Below are 22,652 nucleotides of genomic sequence, written 5' to 3'. Positions count from 1 at the left end.
ACATATAGACACGTATACTGCTCTGCTGCATATATACATACATATAGACACGCATACTGCTCTGCTGCATATATACATACATATAGACACGCATACTGCTCTGCTGCATATATACATACATACAAACACACACCTTGCTCTGCGGGGCCCACACACGCGGCTCCGGGGGTCACACACACGGCTCTGCGGGGCCCACACACGCGGCTCCGGGGGCCACACACACGGCTCTGCGCGTCCCACACACGCGGCTCCGGGGGCCGCACACACGGCTCTGCGGGGCCCACACACGCGGCTCCGGGGGCCACACACACGGCTCTGCGGGGCCCACACACGCGGCTCCGGGGGTCACACACACGGCTCTGCGGGGCCCACACACGCGGCTCCGGGGGCCACACACACGGCTCTGTGGGGCCCACACACGCGGCTCCGGGGGCCACACACACGGCTCTGTGGGGCCCACACACGCGGCTCCGGGGGCCACACACACGGCTCTGTGGGGCCCACACACGCGGCTCAGGGGGCCACACACACGGCTCTGCGGGGCCCACACACGCGGCTCCGGGGGCCACACACACGGCTCTGTGGGGCCCACACACGCGGCTCCGGGGGCCACACACACGGCTCTGTGGGGCCCACACACGCGGCTCAGGGGGCCACACACACGGCTCTGCGGGGCCCACACACGCACGGGGGGACAGGGAGGGGCGGGGAGGGAGTGATGTCCCACATACTGATCAGGTCACGGTGCAGATGGGGCCCACACAGCGCCGGAGGGAAGCGATGTGCTGGGGGTCGCTGGCTGGCACTGTGACTCCTTCATCTGTGCGACCGAGCAGGACGCCGGGCGGTAGCTCCGACCACAGATGATGCTCAATGAAGGAGAACACACCCTTAAAGGGCCGGCAGCCACAGTTTCCAGTGCCAAGGACTGCTGCCCCCGGGCCGACCGCAGGTAAGCCGAGCGGGACCGTGTGTGTGTGTGTGTGTGTGTGTGTGTGTGTGTGTATGTATGTATGTGTACATGCCGCGGGCAGGAGGGGGCGGAGTGAGCTGAGCGGGGAAGTGTCGGCTTCCTGCACGTAACTAGGATAAACAGCGGGTTACTAACCAAAGCGCTTTGCTTGGATACCCGATGTTTATCTTGGTTACCAGCTTGTGGCAGGCTGCCAGCGATGGCTCCTGCACACTGTAGCTGTAAAAAGCCCTGCTTTTTGCTGCTAGAACCGTTCTCGAACGTTTCTAGAACTATCGAGCTTTTGAAAAAAGCTCGAGTTCTAGTTCGATCTAGAACATGGCCCAAAATCACTCGAACCTCGAACTGGAGAACCTCGAACCACGAACCGCGCTCAACTCTAGTCCCTACCTCATAATGGGAGTAATTGACAGACATGGTAAACTAATCATGCATTATATTCTCCTGGTATTTATCATATTGAAATATTCATTAATAATCCACAACTCTGGATTATTACAGGGTTAATCAGAAATCTCCGGTCATCTCTGTGCACCACAGTAAAGAAATATTTGTTCTGTACTCCACGCTTTATTTTAATATAATAATAAGTTATTGATTGGACAGCATCGCATTACAAAACACATCCATCTCCCAGGACGGATTACCAAATGCTGAGGCCCAAGATGAAAATTTACACCAGCTGCAAACATTATAAACTGCCGGGAACTCTCCGGGAATATTTATCACCATGATGAAGTGGGAGGGAATGACGAGGAGGGGGCTGGAAAGTAGGGAAGTTTGCAGACTTTATAGAAAGGAAATTGGACTTTTGTTTTTACTATAACACCTATTCTATAATCATCATGCAAAAAATTGCTGAAAAAAAAATATTTCCGTGTATTTCCAAGTGCTGGACTGTCCGTGACTCTTTGCGTCAGCCTCTGCTCTTGAGAGACGGTAGTAGAGGACTCTTGGTTGGAATTTACATAGTGTACATACTTTTCAGTAGGCGCCAACATTTCTGAGTGTAAAATTATTTTTTTCAGTTGGTCTTATATAATATTCTAATTTTCTGAGATAATGACTTTTGGATTCTCATTGGCTGTAAGCCGTAATCATCAACATTAACAGAAAAAACACTTGAAATAGATCCCTCTGTGTGTAATTGTGATGCCCCTGGACTATCAGGTCATCACAGGGTACTGCATGCTCTTTCTCCTTAGTGCAGTATTCAAATCCCTCATGGTTCTGGGTCCCCATCTTACAGTGCTTCCTAAAACAGTAAATCAAATCCTAGGAACACCCTGCACCACACCCACCAGACACACCAGTGGGCGGCTTAAGCAGAATTGGGTCGCCCACCTTGGGGTCAGGAAGGGAAGGTCTGTGGAGTGTCAGTGAAGTAGTGTGAAGTAGTGTGAAGTAGAGAAAGTGGAGTGAAGTGGAGCAAGCAGGGAGCGGTTGCTCCCCAGAGTAGCTGTCTAGTTTGCAGGTGGTGGTCTGGATCTAGAGGAGTCGGACCCCGGACGCAGGGGATTGAGGCAAGGTGCCTGGACCTGTCAAAGTGTATGGTCAGAAGCCTGGTCCTATCACTGGTCCGGGTCGAAGGCACGGCGGGGTACACAGACCCTAGGTCGGGGAGAAGCTTCAGGCAACCCGGCAATTAACCTATGGAGAGCGGAGCCTTTATGGACTGTTCCCACAAGCTCCAGAATCGGGGCAATAGCGCAGCGAGGAGGATAGGGCCTTCCATATACCCAGCCCACTAAAATCCCAAGTGTGAGCCCTGAAAGCAGGCTCCCACACTTAGCCACAGTGGGGAGCGGGGCCGGGTAAGTTCCAGACTACCGGGCCACTACAGTGAATCTAAACTTTTGTGCCAGGAGGCAGGTCACGGATCACCAGACAGCAATGCAGGGGACGGCACCCGGACGAGCTCCCCTTGAGAGGCAGCGGCACCTAGAGACTTGGTTTACCCGGTTGTCAGCGTCTGCTCAATGGCTGAGTGAGTACATGAGTGATCTCCCCGTCACGGCACCCTGTATCATCTTCCAAAGCCCCGGGGCATACCCCTACTCGTGGAGGGGAACAACACCTGGCTGCCCCAATCCATCACCCCGAGTACTCCCAACGGCAGCAGCGGTACCCCCCAATTACCGCACACCATGGGTGGCATCACAAACTATAACTCCCCTGTAAATATCCCCCTTTTAATTTAGAGTGTGGTCCTTAAGCCCTCGGGTCCGGTGACCCTTGAGCCACAAACAGACACTGCCCACAGATCCGAGCGGTTCGATCTGCTGCTGGGGCGGCACATAAAAGAATATGAAGAAATAGATCCCTCTGTGTGTAATGACTCTATATAATACAGTGGAACTTTGGATTAAGAGTAACTCGGTTTGAGAGCGTTTTGCAAGACAAGCAAAGCTTTTTAATAATTTGTAACTTGGTCTAAGAGCAATGATTTGCAATAAAAGCAAATACTCACCGTGCACACTTCTGTAAAGGTTGTCATATTTATGACAGTGGAATCTCGGTTTACGAGTAACTTCGTGTGCAAGTATTTCGCTATACGAGTAAAGCTTGCTGTAAATTTGTAACTCGGTTTCCGAGCAATCTTTGCTGTACGAGCAAATACTCACCACACACACTTCCGGTTCCGTACTTTCATCGCGCTTGCAGTCCACACAAACATGCACACATATTATGCTCACCTACCCTCTATTCCCTCGGCGGCTTCTTCCCTGGTTCTTGTCGTCCGCAGGTATGTGGATCCAGTAACCATCGCGGCCAATGCAGGAGCTTCCGCTGTCAGTGCTTCCCAAAGGCAGCGGCATTAGATTCAGAGGCAAGCAGCTCATGCATATGATGTCTGCTGCTGCAGCGCTTACAGCAGCAGCTCCTGTATCGGTCACGATGGTTACCGGATACACATACCTGCGGACTACAAGAACTAGGCAAGGGGCCGCCGAGGGAACGGAGGATAGGTGAGCCTAATATGTGTGTTTGTGTGTGTTTGTGCGTGTGTGGAATGGTACAATAGGGGACCAGGATGGGACATGGCTACAAGCTGTGGAACAAATTGTCTGAGTTTCAATTATTTCCTATGGGAAGTTTTGCTTTGCTGGATGAATAACTTGGTTTACGAGCACACTCACAGAACGGATTGTGCTCGTAAACCAAGGTTCCATTGTACATCACTTTTTCTCTCTATAACGCACCTCCTGAACACCAACAATTCTATTGTAAGCTAAGATGCACTTAGGTAATTTGTTTGATATGCTTTTTTCTGTACAGTACAGTATTTTGTATTAGTGTACTGTAATAATTTAATATGAATACAGTACATTATATTGTATTACTGTAATAAGTTTGTATAAATACAGTAAATATTTTTGGGTTGTGGAACGAATTGTCTGTGCTTCAATTATTTCCTTTGGGAAAATTCGCTTTGATATAAGAGTAACTTGGCTTAAGAGCACACTCCTGGAACCAATTATGCTCGTAATCCAAGGTTGCACTGTATATGTGTTTCACTTTTTGTATTGAATTACTGAAATAAATTAACTTTTTAATGATATTCTAATTTATTGAGATGCACTTGTATGAGACCTAGAGCAGTTTGCAAAAGAAGATTGGTCCAAAATTCCAGGTAAGAGAAGTAAGAAGCTTCTTCATGGATATATGAAGCCATTGATTACAGTTATTTATTGCAAAATTAATATTAAGTTGAGGGTGTCAACAATTTTGTTCAACCCATTTTTGTAGTTTTCTGCAAAATTATGGCCAATTTGTCTCTTTTGCTCTATTTGTGTGTGTGTGTGTGTGTGTGTGTGTGTGTGTGTGTGTGTGTGTGTGTGTGTGTGTGTATATATATTTCCAATACACACAGGAGAAAAAGATGTGCATAACAAAATGTGTATTTGCAATAACTTTCTGGGAAAAATAGTTAATTTTCCGTGAACATGGTCAATGGCGCCAACACTTTCAGACATGACGTTATATATACTTGATATCTGCATCATTTTTGAGACACCCTTTTATTTTGTTAGAATGTTAAAAGGAGGCTCAAAATTTTAGGAGTAGATTTTCAATTCTTCAAAAATTACAAAACCTGTTTGTTTAGGGATTACTTCACTTAAAAAACCCTTACAGGACCGCAAGCTATAAACTGAACCCCTTGAAGTACACTGTGCATAATTATTAAGTAAGTTGCATTTTTGATAATTAATTTTATTATTTAAAAACTACAGTGCGACCGGGCAATCCAAAAGGTTAATAAACCTTAATATTTAAGTCAATTATATTTTGTCTTTCTAAGGAGAATATCTGTGTTTGTAGAATTATTTGGCAACTAGATTATGCAATTAAATGAAAAATGTAAATGTTCCAAATCAATTGCTTATTTTCATCTGTTATAGTGTGAATGATAGACAATTTATAATGTGTGAAGGTACTGTCATGATCTGTGTCAGGCTCAGACACCGCTAATCCATAATACAATCTTAGGGTTATAGGCCATGGGAGGGGCTTATTCCTATCTGCCTCGTTTCGGTGGGCAGGACACTTTATCCCTGTGCTGCCGTTACTGGAACACCGCCAGTAATAGTTCCTGCTCTGCAGAACGTCAGTTTGGCTTTCGTGAGTGTTCCCTAATTCCATCCTAACTTTCAGGTACCGTCCTGACCTGTGCCCTTCCCGTACCGCCTGTCTGTCTTTCACCCCCTTATCTTCGACTCTCCTGTCCTGTGTCTCTCCTGTTCCTGTATCTCCCTGTACCGTCTGTTTGCCCAGCCTCTCCTGACTTCCCGGTCCCATGCCTGTGTGATGCTCTGATCTAACGGCCGCTGACTTTGCTTTGTTTGTACTTGATTTTGCCTACGTTTCTCCCTCCTGACATTGGTGTGACTTTCTGGTTCCTAACCTTCGGTGAATGTGACTCCCACGCTCACCTTCAGGTCGCCTCAGGGACTTCACGTGTTGGGAATCTTCTGGCCACAGGTAGGTCAGGTTAACTTCAATAGGAATCGTAACGCCACTCTTGGTAATTGTGTCCAGGGGGTGACCGCCACTGCAGTTTAGGGAGTGACTGGGGCTGATGGTAGATGCAGTCAGTTGTTGTGGCCTCCCGAGAGTGAAGCTGGCCCCAGGGCCCAGTGTAAGTGTGTAGTACAATCAATCAAGAAATAACGTCTGGAACTCCATTCTGAGTCTGAACTGGGAGCAAAAACCTAAAAAAATCTACACTATATGGAGAGAAGGTATGCACACCAGTGACTATGTAAGGGGAATATATGAAAAGCAGAAACTACTGTGTGTGTCATACAGCAGTTTCTGCTTTTCATATATTCCCCTTACATAGTCACTGGTGTGCATACTTTCTCTCCATAAGTGTGTAGTACCACAGGTCGCAGAAGAACTCACACACAGGCATCAATGTCTTTCAGGGTTTTTACTCACTTTTCTGGTGGTAACATGAAACAACCCAGACGATGCTATGATGAACCGGATGGAACCAGGTATCCCTCTGGCTGATATAGGGGTGACTGCTGACTCGTCTTCCTAGCCTTTCTTGTTTGGGGTGACCCCTGACTTGTAGTACTGCGGGGATCACTCAGGGAAGTCGCAACTGCTGTTCTCCCCTTTCTGACCCGTTTGCTGACAGCGTGGACCAAGGATAAGATGGCTCCAGGCTCGATCCTCCTTATGGGCCCCCTCGTTGCTGTTGATGCTGCGGGTTCTGTGTTGTTCGGTGAGGTACATCCAGCTCCCTCACCAGCAGGTTTAGCAGGCCGAGTGGATGGGTTCCTGCTCTGGGGACCTGTTTCCCCATGCTGGCCTGGTCTACCAGTAGTCTCCTTACTCAGCCACCTCTTCACTAGGTGGTTTTCAGGCAGCACCACTGGGTAGCTGCTGTCCCCCGCCAGCAGCCACTACAGGTGCGGGGTCTGACTGTGTCCTGCTCTTCTGCTCTATACCTCAGACACGGCTGCTCCACTCCTACTCCTCTGACTGCCACTGCACAACTCCTTGTCTCCAGTCCCACTACCCACCACTAGCTGGGATGCGGGGGCTACGCCCCCTCCCTGGGTCTGCTCAGGGGTTCCCTCTAAGCTTTGTGTGTGTTCTGGTTACTAAGTGTCTGTGTGTCCACACCCTAGTCAGCCTTTGGGATTACCTGTTTTGTACTCACTCAGCCTGAGTGCTGTACTAAGTGGTGCCTGACCAGGTCAGGGGCGCCACATCAGCACCTGACCATGTTTTGCATCTCCCTCTGGATTTTCACTGACATCCTGGTACTGACTTGGCCTGCTGACTATTCCGTTGTGTTTGTGTCCTCTAGTGGGTTGTCTGCTAACTGCATCCAGTGACTGTTTCCCCAGTAAAACTCAGTGCCCCCACTAGCAGAGTGACAAGTACATTTCTGACATTTCGAAAAAATAGGAAATTGGGGAGTAGAAGTTCTTAAATCCTCGGTTATATCCTGATGAAGAAGTAGGATTATGTAGGAAATGTGTTGACTAAACTGCATCATATTCAGAGCCATGTGTCCTGGCTTCTTCATATGATTCTACAGCAGCGCGGAGATTTCAAAATTTTCTCCTTCAACCTTGAAGTCTTTCAGGTCTTAAGGCCCTGCCACACACAGAGATAAATCTGTGGCAGATCTGTGGCAGAGTGGCAGATCTGGGGCAGATCTGTGGCAGATCTGTGGCAGATCTGGGGCAGATCTGTGGCAGATCTGGGGCAGATCTGTGGCAGATCTGGGGCAGATCTGTGGCAGATCTGGGGCAGATCTGTGGCAGATCTGGGGCAGATCTGTGGCAGATCTGTGGCAGATCTGTGGCAGATCTGTGGCAGATCTGTGGCAGATCTGTGGCAGATCTGTGGCAGATCTGTGGCAGATCTGTGGCAGATCTGTGGCAGATCTGTGGCAGATCTGTGGCTGCAATGAAATTGTGGACAACCAGTGCCATGTTTGTGGCTGTGTACAAATAATAATAATAATAATAATAATAATTATGTTTGTGGCTGTGTACAAATGGAACAATATGTCCATGATTTCACTGCAACCACAGATCTGCCAATGATTTATCTCTGTGTGTGACAGGGCCTTAAATCTGTTGACAATCAACTTTTTGATTAGCATTAACCACAGCCTCCCAGACACTGTTCAGAGAGGTGACTGTTTTCCTTCACCATAAATTTCTCATTTAAGAAGATCTTTAAAAATGTAGCAAATTTTTCATGTTGAATTGGACAAGTGATTTAATAGTGGTACAGAGCAGAATAAATTGTTTTTTATTGTTTCTTTTTTTCTTTAAACTTTGTTTGCTAATATTTCTGTAATGGAGAAGCAAATGGGCGGCATGGTGGGTCAGTGGTTAGCACTGCAGCCTTGCAGCGCTGGGGTCCTAGGTTCAAATCCCACCAAGGACAACATCTGCAATAATGTTCTCTCTGTGTTTGCATGGGTTTCTTCCGGTTTCCTCCCACACTCCAAAAACGTACAGATAAAGACTTTAGATTGTGAGCCCCGATGGGGACAGTTTTCCTGATGCATGTAAAGCGCTGCGGAATATGTGAGCGCCATATAAAAATTAAGTCCAAGTGGGTCTTATTAGAGACCTTTCACTGGGGTTGTGTACTTTGTTTTTTATTATTTATTTAAAAATTTAAATACAGATACTCCTACATACAGTTCCTTCTATTTTGATACACAACCTAGATAAACTCACGGCTGGGGTCTGCAGCTTATAGCCGTGGGCTTTATCTGTGCTGATATCAACAGATGGGGGACCCTACGCCAATTTGTTTATTTATGTTATACCACGATACAGATGCTCATACAGGGTCTGTGATTTCAACCCATCATAGACGCCGTCTGGGGTGGAGTCTGACTGCAGCCAATCAGAGCTGCCGGTGGGTGGGGAAAGCAGTGGATATGGATGAGGGATAATCAGCGGCCCCGTAAATGCAGCCGTGGGAGCAGTTACAGCCGCGGGGAGACTCTGTAAGTATATTGTCCTTTAACCCTTTTGCTTCCTTTTTTTACAGTGAGTTCCCTGGGTTTTCTGCAAGTAAACACAAGTGCTATGTGCGCACGTAGCGTTCTGTCCTGCAGAAATTTCTGCAGTGATTTGAACAGTCCACGTGCGCTTCAAATCGCTACAGAAAGAGTATATAATGGAAAAAAAAGCCGATTCCATGCGCTCTGAGTGCAGCCCCTCCCATAGACATAGCAGGAGCTGCATGCAGTGTGCACGGAATAAGTGACAGGTCACTTCTTAGAACGCGCGCTTCGGCCAGCAGCCGAAGCGCTGCGCTCTAATACGCCACGTGCGCATGTCTCCTGCATAATCTTCATAGATTATGCTGGGGACGCAGGACGCATGTAGTTACGCTGTGGTGCAGATCGCAGTGTAACTGCATGCAAATGTGGTGCCCTGGACAAGCCAGGGGCCACAGGTAACAACACACACACCCCCACCCCCAGCAGTTCACAGCAGACATCCCCAGTGACACCTGATTCCTTTCCTCGGGCTCAGACAGACACACCAGGTGGGCGGAGTCAGATGATGGAGACGCCCACCGAGGAGTTTGGCTGGCCTGAGGCAGGAAGCAGGTCCAGACAAGTCTAGGAGAGGAAGAGAGAGGAGGTCTGCAGTGAGGCAGATGCAGACAGGGGCCTAGGTTGGAGTCTAGGGCCCTAGTACAGAGAGTCAGGCAGACGGTAGTGGCCGTCTGCAGGGAGCCGGGCAGACAGTTGTTGGAACCGTAGGTAGCCGGGGCTGGGCGGTGGCCCACCGGTACTGAATCGGGGAGCCAGCTGGAAACCGGAGCGCAGGAGGAGCGTACGGAAGGTGCAGGAAAGGACTTACACTACCAACCTGGGGTCAGGGGAAAAACACCGCAGCCGCCTGTGGGACCCGTCCATCCAGCCGTTTGTTTCAGCAGAGACTCTGTGTGTATCATTGGGCTGAGTGAGTACCACCATGCCGTGCGGCACAGCGCTGCCCCTGCGACCCCGCACCTCTCCAGGCCCCGTAACCCGCCTGCCATCCATCCCTACCCCATCACTGGGCCCCGGGACAACCAACCCCCTACCCACGGAGGGGAGAACTAACATCAAAGCTGCTCCCTGTCACTGCTCCCGGGATCCCCGTCCAGAGCAGCGGTGGTGTCACCTAAATCACCACAACTGTGGGTGGCGTCACAGACAATCTCCCTTACCTAATCCCCTTTTTACTGTGGAGCCTAGGATCACAGACCGGGTCACGCCACCGTGATACCCACAGAAGTGACCCCGTGGCCCGGATCTGAGTACCCCTGGTCCCCGGGCGACACATTTGGCGTCACAAACAGGATCCTACCGCTCTGCCATTTGGTAGAGGTGCGCATTGTTACCGCCGGAGGTGTCCGGCCGAAAATTTTGCAAAGCCGCCATCTTGGGCGCGAAAAATTTCCCGCTTGAGCGTCTTCCCCGAGCAGGAAAGGCGCGAAAGTGGAGCCCCGCCCCCTGAAGAATGAAGTGCTAAAAAGAGACTAAGGGGGACGGGATGGCGTCCGGCCGCATGTGAACCGCTGCTGTGGAAGCAGGGACGCCAGGACTCTGCCAGTGTTTGGTTCCTGGAACACCGCTGCACGAGATGTCCCGTCCGTCCGGCACCGCTGAAACCTCAGTGCCCGTGCCCGCGGCCAACGCCCCGACCGACCCGTTACCTCTGTCACCGGTAGAGGAGCTCGCAGCGTCTGTGAGGGAGGGCCCAGGTCTTACCTTTGTCACCGCCCTGCCACCGGTCCCGGCTTCCATCCCAGCCGCACCGCCGATGACGACGGCCCTGGCAGTCCGCCCGGCCGCGTCGGAGATGACGAAAGCTCCGGCAGTCCGCCCGGCCGCAACGGCAGCGAAGCACCCATCCCGTTAACTATCTGGGCAGCCTGGTTCTGGACTGGGGTCAAGGGGTGCTGCCCATTTCTTAGGGGCAGCATCAGGGCCAGCTTGTTTGGGTGGGTGACTAAAGGACCCGTTCCGTTGCCATTATTAAAAGTGTTTGATTGATGTTGCAACGTTAAAGTGATATGCATCCCGTTATGGGAAGTTAAAAAGTAATGCTTGTGTTTTAATGTTTGATATGCCTTTCTACTTTTTGCAGTTAAAAGAAAAATAAAACCGGTGATGGACGGGCAGCCCGCGGATGGTCTGCATTTTGCTAAGGGGGAATGTGGTGCCCTGGACAAGCCAGGGGCCACAGGTAACAACACACACACACCCCCACCCCCAGCAGTTCACAGCAGACATCCCCAGTGAAACCTGATTCCTTTCCTCGGGCTCAGACAGACATACCAGGTGGGCGGAGTCAGGAGATGGAGACGCCCACCGAGGAGTTTGGCTGGCCTGAGGCAGGAAGCAGGTCCCGACAAGTCTAGGAGAGGAAGAGAGAGGAGGTCTGCAGTGAGGCAGACGCAGACAGGGGCCTAGGTTGGAGCCTAGGGCCCTAGTACAGAGAGTCAGGCAGACGGTAGTGGCCGTCTGCAGGGAGCCGGGCAGACAGTTGGTGGAACCGTAGGTAGCCGGGGCTGGGCGGTGGCCCACCGGTACTGAATCGGGGAGCCAGCTGGAAACCGGAGCGCAGGAGGAGCGTACGGAAGGTGCAGGAAAGGACTTACACTACCAACCTGGGGTCAGGGGAAAAACACCGCAGCCGCCTATGGGACCCGTCCATCCAGCCGTTTGTTTCAGCAGAGACTCTGTGTGTATCATTGGGCTGAGTGAGTATCACCGTGCCGTGCGGCACAGCGCTGCCCCTGCAACCCTGCACCTCTCCAGGCCCCGTAACCCGCCTGCCATCCATCCCTACCCCATCACCGGGCCCCGGGACAACCAACCCCCTACCCACGGAGGGGAGAACTAACATCAAAGCTGCTCCCTGTCACCGCTCCCGGGATCCCCATCCAGAGCAGCGGTGGTGTCACCTAAATCACCACAACCGTGGGTGGTGTCACGGACAATCTCCCTTACCTAATCCCCTTTTTACTGTGGAGCCTGGGATCACAGACCGGGTCACGCCACCGTGATACCCACAGAAGTGACCCTGTGGCCCGGATCTGAGTACCCCTGGTCCCCGGGCGACACACAAATATGCAACGTGCACACCTAGCTTTACCGAACATTGCCGACTTTTGAGGAAAGTGTTCGGTATTCTGAGCCTGAATAAACTGGCCAAGGTTCGTACCGAATCAGAAACTGGCGAACGCGAACCGAAAAGGTTCGCTCATCTCTATTGCTGAGCCTTATTTTGGCCAGGGCCAATGGTCTGATGGGATCATACAGGGCCATCTGCAAAGCTCAACATGCAGCACAAACAGAGCTTAACGGACCAGTGCGAGGGAAGCAAAGAACAGATCCATAAAAGGTGCATAACACCCAGTAGTCTATTGACCAACCATATCCTCTTCTGAAATTTGAGATTTAAGGCTGCTTTACATGCTTCAATAGATCTTACAATCCGTCGTCAGGGTCACGTCGTAAGTGACGCACATCCGGCATCGTTAGTGACGTAGTTGCGTGTGATACCTATGTGCGATCAAGATTGAACGCAAAAACGTTGATCGCATATACGTCGTTCATTCCTCATATATTGTACGTGTTATTGTATGAAACAAGTCAATTGTAACGTGTGGCACCAATCTTACGATATTGCAAATACAACTTAAAAACGTCATATGTTTTGGGAGGGTGTCGTGGCACGTCATGCTTTAACGCCCATCCCCGTCAAGCTAATGTTGCGCACATGTGTTATGGTTTAATCACTCTTTAAATGGCTTTCGGCAATGCGTTGAAACACTGCATTTATGTATGTCTTTGTTTATGCTGGTGAATTTCATGCGTGCGCTTTGTTGTCCTTCCTGCGATCTTTCCCAGTTTCATATATTGTGATTTTCCTAGGACATTTTCTTGACGGTAAGTGTTTTTGTTGTTATATTTCTGTTTTGGTTTTTTTTGTTTAAATATTTTTGTTTAAATTTATGAATTGTTTATTACATTTAATTTGTCTAATCCCAAAAATCTTTTATGTTCTGTTCCTAACTGCGATATTATGAAGTTATACATCAACCTTTTTTTTTATTTTTCCTTTTTTTTGTATTTTGTTTAAATTTTGTTTAAATTAATGTATTGTAACCTTTTTTTTTTTTTTGCTCTAAATTTTATCACATTTAACAAGTAACATTTTTTATAGTCCCCACAAAACAATTAAAAAATTAAAACCATATTCATTCTCATATTAGGTTGACCATGTTGACAGATCAAGAACATGCTGTTACAGCCATTGGTTTGATTCACACTGCATCCATAAAGGAGGATAATGAAACAAGCCAAGACAACCCTTAAGTACGGCGTCTCTGGTCACGTGATTGGCTTATTCGACGGCCTGCAATTACACATATGCACCTCTTAAGGGAATTGCAAGAAAACCATCCCCACGATTTCCGCAACTATTTGAGGATGTCGGAGGAATCATTTCTCTACATTGTTTCACAAGTAACACCTATCATCCAAAGGCAAGACACCGTCATGAGACCTGCTGTCCCAGTTGAGGAGCGTGTAGCTGTCACCCTGCGGTTCCTTGCAACTGGACGTTCATTGACGGACCTACAGTACTCCTCGGCAATATCACGGTCCCTTCTCAGCAGTCTGATCCCCAAAACATGTGTAGCTATTATAAAAAAATTCAAATGATTGGTTCAAAATTGCTGATGATTTTCAAAATCTATGGCAGTTTCCAAATTGTGGAGGCGCCATAGATGGAAAACATATTCACATAACACAGCCCCATAATAGTGGATCTTATTATTTTAACCCCTTCAGCCCCGGGGCACTTTCCATTTTTGCGTTTTTGCTTTTTGCTTTTTGCTCCCCTGCTTCCAAGAGCCGTAACTTTTTTATTTTTCCGTCAATCTTGCCATATGAGGGCTTGTTTTTTGCGGGACAAGTTGTACTTTTAAATGAAACCATAAGTTTTACCATATGGTGTACTGGAAAACAGCAAACAAATTCCAAATGCGGAAAAATTGCAAAAAAAGTGTGATCGCACAATAGTTTTTGGGATGTTTTATTCACGGTGTTCACTATATGGTAAAACTGATGCATGGGTATGATGCCTGAGGTCGGTGCGAGTTTGTAGACACCAAACATGTACAGGTTTACTTGAAAAAAAATTCACAAGTTAGTCCAATAAAAGTGGCGCACGTTTTGCACCATTTTCCGAAACACGTAGTGTTTTTATTTTTTGGTATCTATGGCTCAGTGATGGCTTATTTTTTGCATCTCGAGCTGACATTTCTAATGGTACCATTTTTGCGCAGATGCTACGTTTTGATCGCCTGTTATTGCATTTTGCGTAAAACTTGCAGTGACCAAAAACGTAATTTTGGCGTTTGGAATTTTTTTGCCACTACGCCGTTTACCAATCAGATTAATTGATTTTATATTTTGATAGATCGGGCATTTCTGAACGCGGCGATACCAAATATGTGTATATTTATTTATTTTTAACCCTTTAATTTTCAATGGGGGGAAAGGGGGGTGATTTGAACTTTTAGTTTTTTTTTTTTGTTTTTTTTTAAACTTTTTTTTTACTTTTTTTTTATCTTACTAGTCTTCCTAGGGGGCTATTGCGATCAGTAATCCAATCGCTATTATCTATCTGCTGATCACAGCTATACAGCTGTAAACAGCAGATACAGTCACTTTCTTTTTCCCTCTGTTCCGTGCCGAGGGAAAACAAAAGTGAAACATCATAGCTGCAGGCGTCATCACATGACCCTGTGCTACGATGGCAACCACCGATAGTCACGTGATCACGCACGTGACTTCTGGTGGGGGCGGCAGTAAGTAAAAAACATGGCCGCGCGAATTTAGATCTTGCTGCCAGACTTTGGCAGCAGGATTTAAGGGGTTAATGGCCGCGGGTGGAAGCGATTCCACCCGCGGCTAGCAGGCACACATGTCAGCTGTTGAAAACAGCTGTAATGTGTGCCGACCGCCACCGCCTGCCCACGGCAGGGGGCGGGGCTTAACGGGGCTTTAAAGGTGTTTCATCTACCTCCATTGTTTGGCTAGAAGCCTCCAAAAAAAATGAACAACACCCAGCCTGTTCATCACTAGTGTATGTTGAAGATGGTTTTAAATTGCCACCTAGACCAGCCCGTACTACTTCCAAAATCACTCGCTCGACATGGTCTTTTTGTTCTTTTTCCATATCTCGCATTTTTTCATCTAGATACTGTGCAAATCCGCTGATTGGTTGTTTATTGAACTTTTCAATAATGTTGTGGCACAAGCCTACCAAATCACTGGATTTTGCAGGTTGTGGTAACTTTCTTTTGCGATGGGACAATAATCGCATACTTGTTGTGGGTGTTGAGATTTCTTGTACCCCTTCAACCTGCTCCTCTGCCTCATTCAGGGTTTGTATGCTTTCTTGTATGTTTGGCTGGCTTTCGTTAGTCCGTTCCTATGGTTAAAAGGATAAAACGATAAATTAATTTTTATTGTTTAAAATTACATTTTCTACACTAGAAAAATCCAAGATAGAGACATTAAACAGTCATATAATTGTTTAACAAATTATTTCAAATTACATTTAAAAAATTTTAAAAAAACCCCATAAAAAAAGGAAAATCTAAAACTTTACCTCTGATGAAAATAACACATTTTCATCCTCCTGCAGTGGGAGCAGGCTAGAACTTGCTCACGGTAGTTCTTGGTCCCCTATAAATAATAACAAATCATAGTACCATAAACGGGGAACATATATCTCATCAGTTCCAGCGCCAGACCGTTTGGATTCTTCAACTTTTTTCATTTCTTTTCTAAAAACGGTCCGTAAACCTTGTATTTTTTTTTTAACCACATAATGTCAACTTGCTCTGTTGGGTAATGACTTTTCACAATTTCCACCAACTCCATATATGCACTTCTTTTAACTATTTTATTGCTGTAGTCTGTGGACTTAATTCCTTAATTCTCCATAAGCAAGGCAAAGATTTATAGTTTTCGATAAACTCTCTAATAAAGGCTTCATTGTGTGTTGTACACATCTATATAGGAGAAGAAAAGGTTGATTTCAGTGAAAATTTCAAAGCATAAATGTATGTTATTTTACAATAAAAAGGAAACATAGATGAGAAATGTTTGGTTGCAAAAAAAATAAAAAAATAAAAAAAAAACAAAAAAAAACATTGGATGAGCAATGCTTTTGTAATGGAAAGCAGACATATGATCTTTCACAATATATTTTAAATTTAAAAATGACACAAAACATATGTATAAACATTCCATTACCTTGAAAGTTACAGGAACCAGATAGGCAAACCAACAGAAGATTCAAATAATTGTAACGCACGTGCAATAGCGTTTTAGTAGGTTGCCAGATTAATCATGCACTGCAAGCCTTTTAGGCCAGGGACACACTTTGCGTTTCCACCTGCGTTTTAGGTGCTTTTTAGGTCCGTTTTGGGAAGCACCTTTTTCATGCCAAAAGGCATGCGTTTTGATTTCACAGCAAAGTATATGGAAAAAGTGGATTTTCCGACCCCACTTTGCGTTTCTAAACGCTGCGTTTAATTTGCATATTTTGTGGCAAAAACCATGCGTTCAAAGAAGGAGCATGTCAATTGTTTTTGCCATTTTAGGTGCATTTTGCTAACATTGGAGTCAATGAGAAATGGCAAAAACCAAGATTCCTTCAAATTTCTGCGTTTTACCTGCTTTTTCAGTGCAGAAAACATGCGTTTAAGGCTCTGTGCGCACTGGGAAGTGGAATTTTCTTGAGAAAATTCCGCATGCCCTCAAAGATTACCGCACCCGCGGTAAAAAAACCGCGGGAAACCGCACCCGAAAACCGCATGCGGTTTGCCGCGGTTTGCTGCGGTTTTACCGCGGTATTATTCGCGGTATTGCCGCGGTTTTGCCGCGTGCGGGTTGGGATGTGCTTTATTGCATTCAATGCAATAAAGCACATTGAAAAAAAAAAAAAAAAAAAAAGTCATTTAATTCTGAGAGTAGATAGACAGAAGAATAGATAGAGGGATAGACAGACAGACAGATAGAGGGATAGATAGAGGGATAGATAGATGACAGATCGCTGCATTTCCCACGGTCGGCAGTGAGTTCACATTACCGGCCGTGGGAAATGACCGGTAATTACCTCTGCTGTCTGCTGCATTCAGCCTGTGTCTATGACAGTCGCGGCTGGATGTCAGCAGTGCAGGACGCAGGAGCCGGAGCTGTGTGGATTACGCCGGAGCTTTGTTTGGGAGGGGTTAATAAAATGGTGAACGAGGCTTGTTTGTTTTATTTAAAATAAAGGATTTTTCAGTGTCTGTGTTTTTTTCACTTTACTTACGGGTTGATCATGTCAGCTGTCACATAGACGCTGCCATGATCAAGCCTGGAGTTAATGGAGGTGGTCCCCCACCGCCATTAACCCTTGTATTACCTTGCCACCACTGCTACACGGTGGCAAGAAGAGCCGAGGACACGCCGGCATTGTCGCATAATGGATGCGACAGTGCCGGGGCAGCTGCGGCTGATATTCTCGGCTGCCGGAGGGGGAGTGAGGCGGGGGACATTAACCCTGCCCCTCTCCCTCCCCAGCCTGAGAATACCGGGCCGCCGCTGTGTGCTTACCTCGGCTGAAAGGTAAATATGCAGCGGAGCCCACGTTCTTTTTTTCCTATATTTCCGTTTTCTTTCTATGTGTGTTCTATGTGTCTGTGTCTATGTGTTCTATGTCTGTGATGTCTATGTGTGTGTGTGTGTGTGTGATCTGTGTGTGTTTACTCTCTGCTCTGCTTCCTCTTCCTGTAATGACATCACTTCCCTGCAAAACCGCAGACAAGCGATGCACATTACCGGAGGTAAACCGCGAAATACCGCAGGGAATAACGCAGGAAAACGCAGTGAACCGCACAGAATTTGCTGCCTGCGTTATTCCCTGCGGGATTTCATGATTAACATTGAGTCAATGGAGTGAAATCCCGCAGCGACGTGCGGAAAAGAAGTGACATGCACTTGTTTTTGCTGCGGGATTCCCGCAGCAAAACATGCAGCTGTCAAATTCCGCCTAGTGCGCACAGGATTTTTTTTCTCCATAGGATTTGCTGGTGATTCACTGCAGAGATGTTATGAACATTTTCTGCAGCAAAACATGCAGCAAATCCGCGAAAAATCCGCGGCAAAATCCGGTAAGTGCGCACATAGCCTTAGACTTCCAAAACGCATGTTTTTTAGACATCAAAATATGAATTCTTATGTCCCTTTACACACACATAGTCCGACAATTTAAATTAAGGAAATTAATACTTTATTGCTATTTTTACATAAAATATCATATTACCGCAATAATTTAGTGAACAAAGTTTAATTTAATGATTTATTCTATGAATAGAGATTTGATTCTTTTCTTCCCATTTTTTCAAAGAATTTGACTATTTAAACTTTATTAAGTAGTGTCTTTATGTTCAAAACGCAACTATCAGAATGCAGGTGAAAACGCAGGTAAAAAGTGCTGAAAACGCATTAAATACGCGACAAAAACGCATGCGTTTTCAGCGCTAAATTTCTGAAAAAGGCAACTTTGGTCAAATCAATTAAGCCCAAAACGTGCGTTCTAAACTGCAAGTAGGTGAACGCAAAGTAGGTCCCTAGCCTTATAGTCAAGACAACAAAGCACATAGTTCAGGTGACGTTGATTAAACAAATTGCTACCGTATTTGTGAGATTTCAAGAAAAAAAAAAAAGGGTGACACCAATAGAGAAAATTAACATAAAAAAAGGGGTGGCCAATGCATACGTCAGAGAACACATGATCGAAAAGATTGGACAAAATATTGAACAATTTAACATAGATTACTAATGCACGTGTGACAGCAAATACACGACCTACGTACGATCACGGTAGATCGCATAAGTGACCTTGGCGTGACACATCGCATACGAGATCGCACACGCAATTGAAAGGTATAAAGCAGGCTTCACACCATGCTCAACATTGCCCTCAAAAACTCCGGTGCAGTTCCTAGAGCATTCTCTCTTAGGACAAGCACGCACTTTGCGTTCTACTTGCAGTTCTAAACGCACGTTTTGGGCTTAATTGATTTGACCAAAGTTGCCTTTTTCAGATTTTTAGCGCTGAAAACGCATGCGTATTTACCGCATTTTAGATGCGTTTTCAGCGCTTTTTGCATGCTTTTTCATCTGCGTTTTGACAGATGCGTTTTGAACATCAATACACTGCTAAATAAAGTTTAAGCAGTCAAACATAATGAAAAAAGAGAAAAAAACGGGACAAATCTATATTAATGGAAAAAATAATTAAAATAGATATATTTCATTAAATTATAGCGGTAATATACATTTTATCACTAAAATAGCAATAAATGCATATTTTTCTTAAATTAAATTGTCGGACTATGTGTGTGTGTAAAGGGACATATGAAATCATTAGTTTGATGTCCAAAAAACATGCGTTTTGGAAGTCCAAAACGCATGTTTTCTGCACTGAAAAAGCAGGTGAAACGCAGGAATTTGAAGGAATCTTGGTTTTTGCCATTTCTCATTGACTCCAATGTTAACAAAACTGACCTAAAATGGCAAAAATAATTGACATGCTCCTTCTTTGAACGCATGTTTTTTGCCACAAAATATGCAAATTAAATGCAGCGTTTTAAAACGCAAAGTGCGGTCTGAAAATCAACAGTTTCCATTGACTTTGCTGGAAAATCAAAACGGATGCATTTAGGCAGAATAAAGGTGCTTCTCAAAACGTACCAAAAAAGCACCTAAAACGCAGGTGGAAACGCAAAGTGCGTGCATGCCCTTAAAGTCTCGGCTCCACCACTGTGGCTCTTGTTAAGGCTTCTGCATGTTGGTATATTACTGCAATTGTGTAATGTCTTCTAGAAAAACAACTTAAAAAACAACTTTCTCCATGGTCCATGTTAATTGCTTTTCTTGAGCAATATTCCACCTCACAAGGCTACTGTAGGATTTTGGGGTTCTTTGTTGGGTTTTTCTTAAACACACATAGGTCTGCACTGGGGCTGTGTACACAAAGGTATAAGATATTTTTTAATTAAAACATTTCTTTGTTTTCCATTATAAATACATTATAACAATAAATGCATGCATATAAAAGTCTACATACCTTTAAATTTCTTATAAACTTGACCCTTGATACCCAAACCTGGAGTCTATTAGAAAAATGTACTGAACCATTGTGTTGTTAAATAACTATAAAGAACAGCAAGTGAAGTGATATTTACTGCAAAAAAGACTCCAAAAATGAAATCATTCCTTTGCCTGTTGCCGTCTTACAAATGTGATTTGTCCATTGATCCAGACAAGGCTGGGAGCATTTTTACTTCACCAACATCCATAAACTCCGCAAAACCAAAATGTCTATTCTGGAGAAAATTACAATAATTCACAATGTACTTTTTTCTTCGGCTGCAACATTTCTTTGGTTTCAATATTTCTACAGTACTTATCCATGAAGAGGAAGTGAAGTATGCACTATAATTCCCTACTGATACAAACCTGCTGAGTTTTCAACTTCAGCCCATGTAACAATGGAAGTTAGTTACTAAGGTACTGTTATAAAAGTTGGTTTGGAATGTTAACGTTATTACTTGTTTTTCTGTTCCTTTTCCTTTCATTTTTTAAAATCAGAGATGTATATTGCTGTATAGTGCTACACTGGAGGACAAAAATCACTGCATCACTATTGTTTTTATTTCCATTTTTCATGTGATGAACTCTAAGATCTAAGACTTTTTGTATGTACACGGAAGGTCTTTTTCTCTCAAATATTGTTCACAAATTTGTCTAAATCTGTGTTAGTGAGCACTTTTTCTCCTTTGCCGAGATAATCCATCCACCTCCCAGGTGTGGCATATCAAGGTGCCGATTAGACAGCATGATTATTGCACAGGTGTACCTTAGGCTGGCCACAATAAAAGGTCTCTCTAAAATGTGCAGTTTTACAGTATTAGGACTCTTTCACACGTCCGTAAAAATCACGCACGTTTTTCACGGACGTGTCAAAGGTGCGTTTTGCCCTCCGTGAGCCATGTTTTTGGCACACGTGTGTTCTTCGTGTGTTATCCATGATGGATCAAAAAAATTGGTCTGCACTCTGACAAGTGGGTGGTGGTGCAAGTGAAAAATGGGTCCAATCCAAGATAATAAATAAATTCACTGCATTCATAGATTGTGATGCAAAAAGTTTTCCAAATTTATTGAGGCGACTGTGAAGTCATTCCGACGTTTCGACCCCGCCTGGGTCTTAGTCAATAGTCGCTTCAAGATGGGTGCCTGGGATATGGAAATTTGAGTGGGTTAATAGCGTTTGGTAGAGAATACCTTGAGGATAAAGGTCCTGGGTTTAGCCACCTGTGGCTGGTGATATGGTGTATTATCCGTGATAACACACGGAGAACGGGAACTTTCTGCTCACCTGTCCCTGGCATTGCTGCCTGTGGTGCTGATCTATGGCCTCTGGCCCTGCCGATTCCCCGCTGCTGCTGCTTCCAGCCGCAGTGAAGTGAATATGCAATAAGCATAATGAGCGGCGGTCGGAAACAAGTGATGGCAACGGTAGAGACAGCAGGGCTGGAGAAGGTGAGTAAAGATTTGTTATTTTTTTCTCAGACACGTGTGTTTTCTCCGGTGCGTGTCACACGGAACAACTCCGTGTGGTCCATATGCGGGCCGTGTGACACCCGTGATGCCGGAGAAAAACGGACATGTCTACGTGTGGAGCACACGGACACACGTATACTCCACATGTACACACGGTCCATTGCAGAACACGCACGTGAGCGCAGACCCATTGATTTTAATGGGTCTATGTGTGCCCGTGTCTTCGGTACGTGAGGAAACGGACCAAACATGTACCGGAGACACGGACGTGTGAAAGAGGCCTTAGGGCGGTCTAAAGTGGTCAGAAAACCAGTCATTATCTGGTGTGACCACAATTTGACTCACACAGTGCATCACATAGAATTGATCAGGTTGTTGATTGGGGCTTGTGGAATGTTGGTCCATTCCTCTTCAATGGCTGTGAAGTTGCTGGATATTGGCAGGAACTTGAACACACTGGCGTATACGCCGATCCAGAGTATCCCAAACTTTCTCAATTGGTGACAGCTTCTAGAAATTGTGTACGGATCCTTGCAACATGGGACTGTGATGTCTTCATTGCTTCTTTTTGTATTTTTGGTAGAGTTGTTACCAGAAATTCAAAGTTCTAGGATTTCAATATTTTTTCTCTTTATGGAGTTTCCTGATGGAGTTAATCAATTTCATATTTTGATAGATCAGAATTTTACGACAAAAAGTTTAGGTTTTTTTTTACTATTATTATTTATTTTTAAAGGTGGAAAAGGGGAGATTTTGTCCCCTTAGGGGACTTGATGCTGGCTACAATAATTTGATCACTTACACTGAGTTCAGCAAAGCTACTATACTGTAGTATCCAGCTAAATGGTGTCTCTCGTATGAAGTTCAGCCTGTGGCTGGGCTTCACAGAAGGGTTCCGATTTTAGTTACCTTCAACAGATTACTGGCTGCAATGATAACCTATTGTTTATTCAGTAACTCATTGCAGGAGGCTGATGGGAGCCGACA

Source organism: Anomaloglossus baeobatrachus, chromosome 4 (genome assembly GCF_048569485.1).
Source record: "Anomaloglossus baeobatrachus isolate aAnoBae1 chromosome 4, aAnoBae1.hap1, whole genome shotgun sequence".
NCBI classification, from domain to species: domain Eukaryota; kingdom Metazoa; phylum Chordata; class Amphibia; order Anura; family Aromobatidae; genus Anomaloglossus; species Anomaloglossus baeobatrachus.
Note: the sequence above shows the minus strand (reverse complement) of the source record.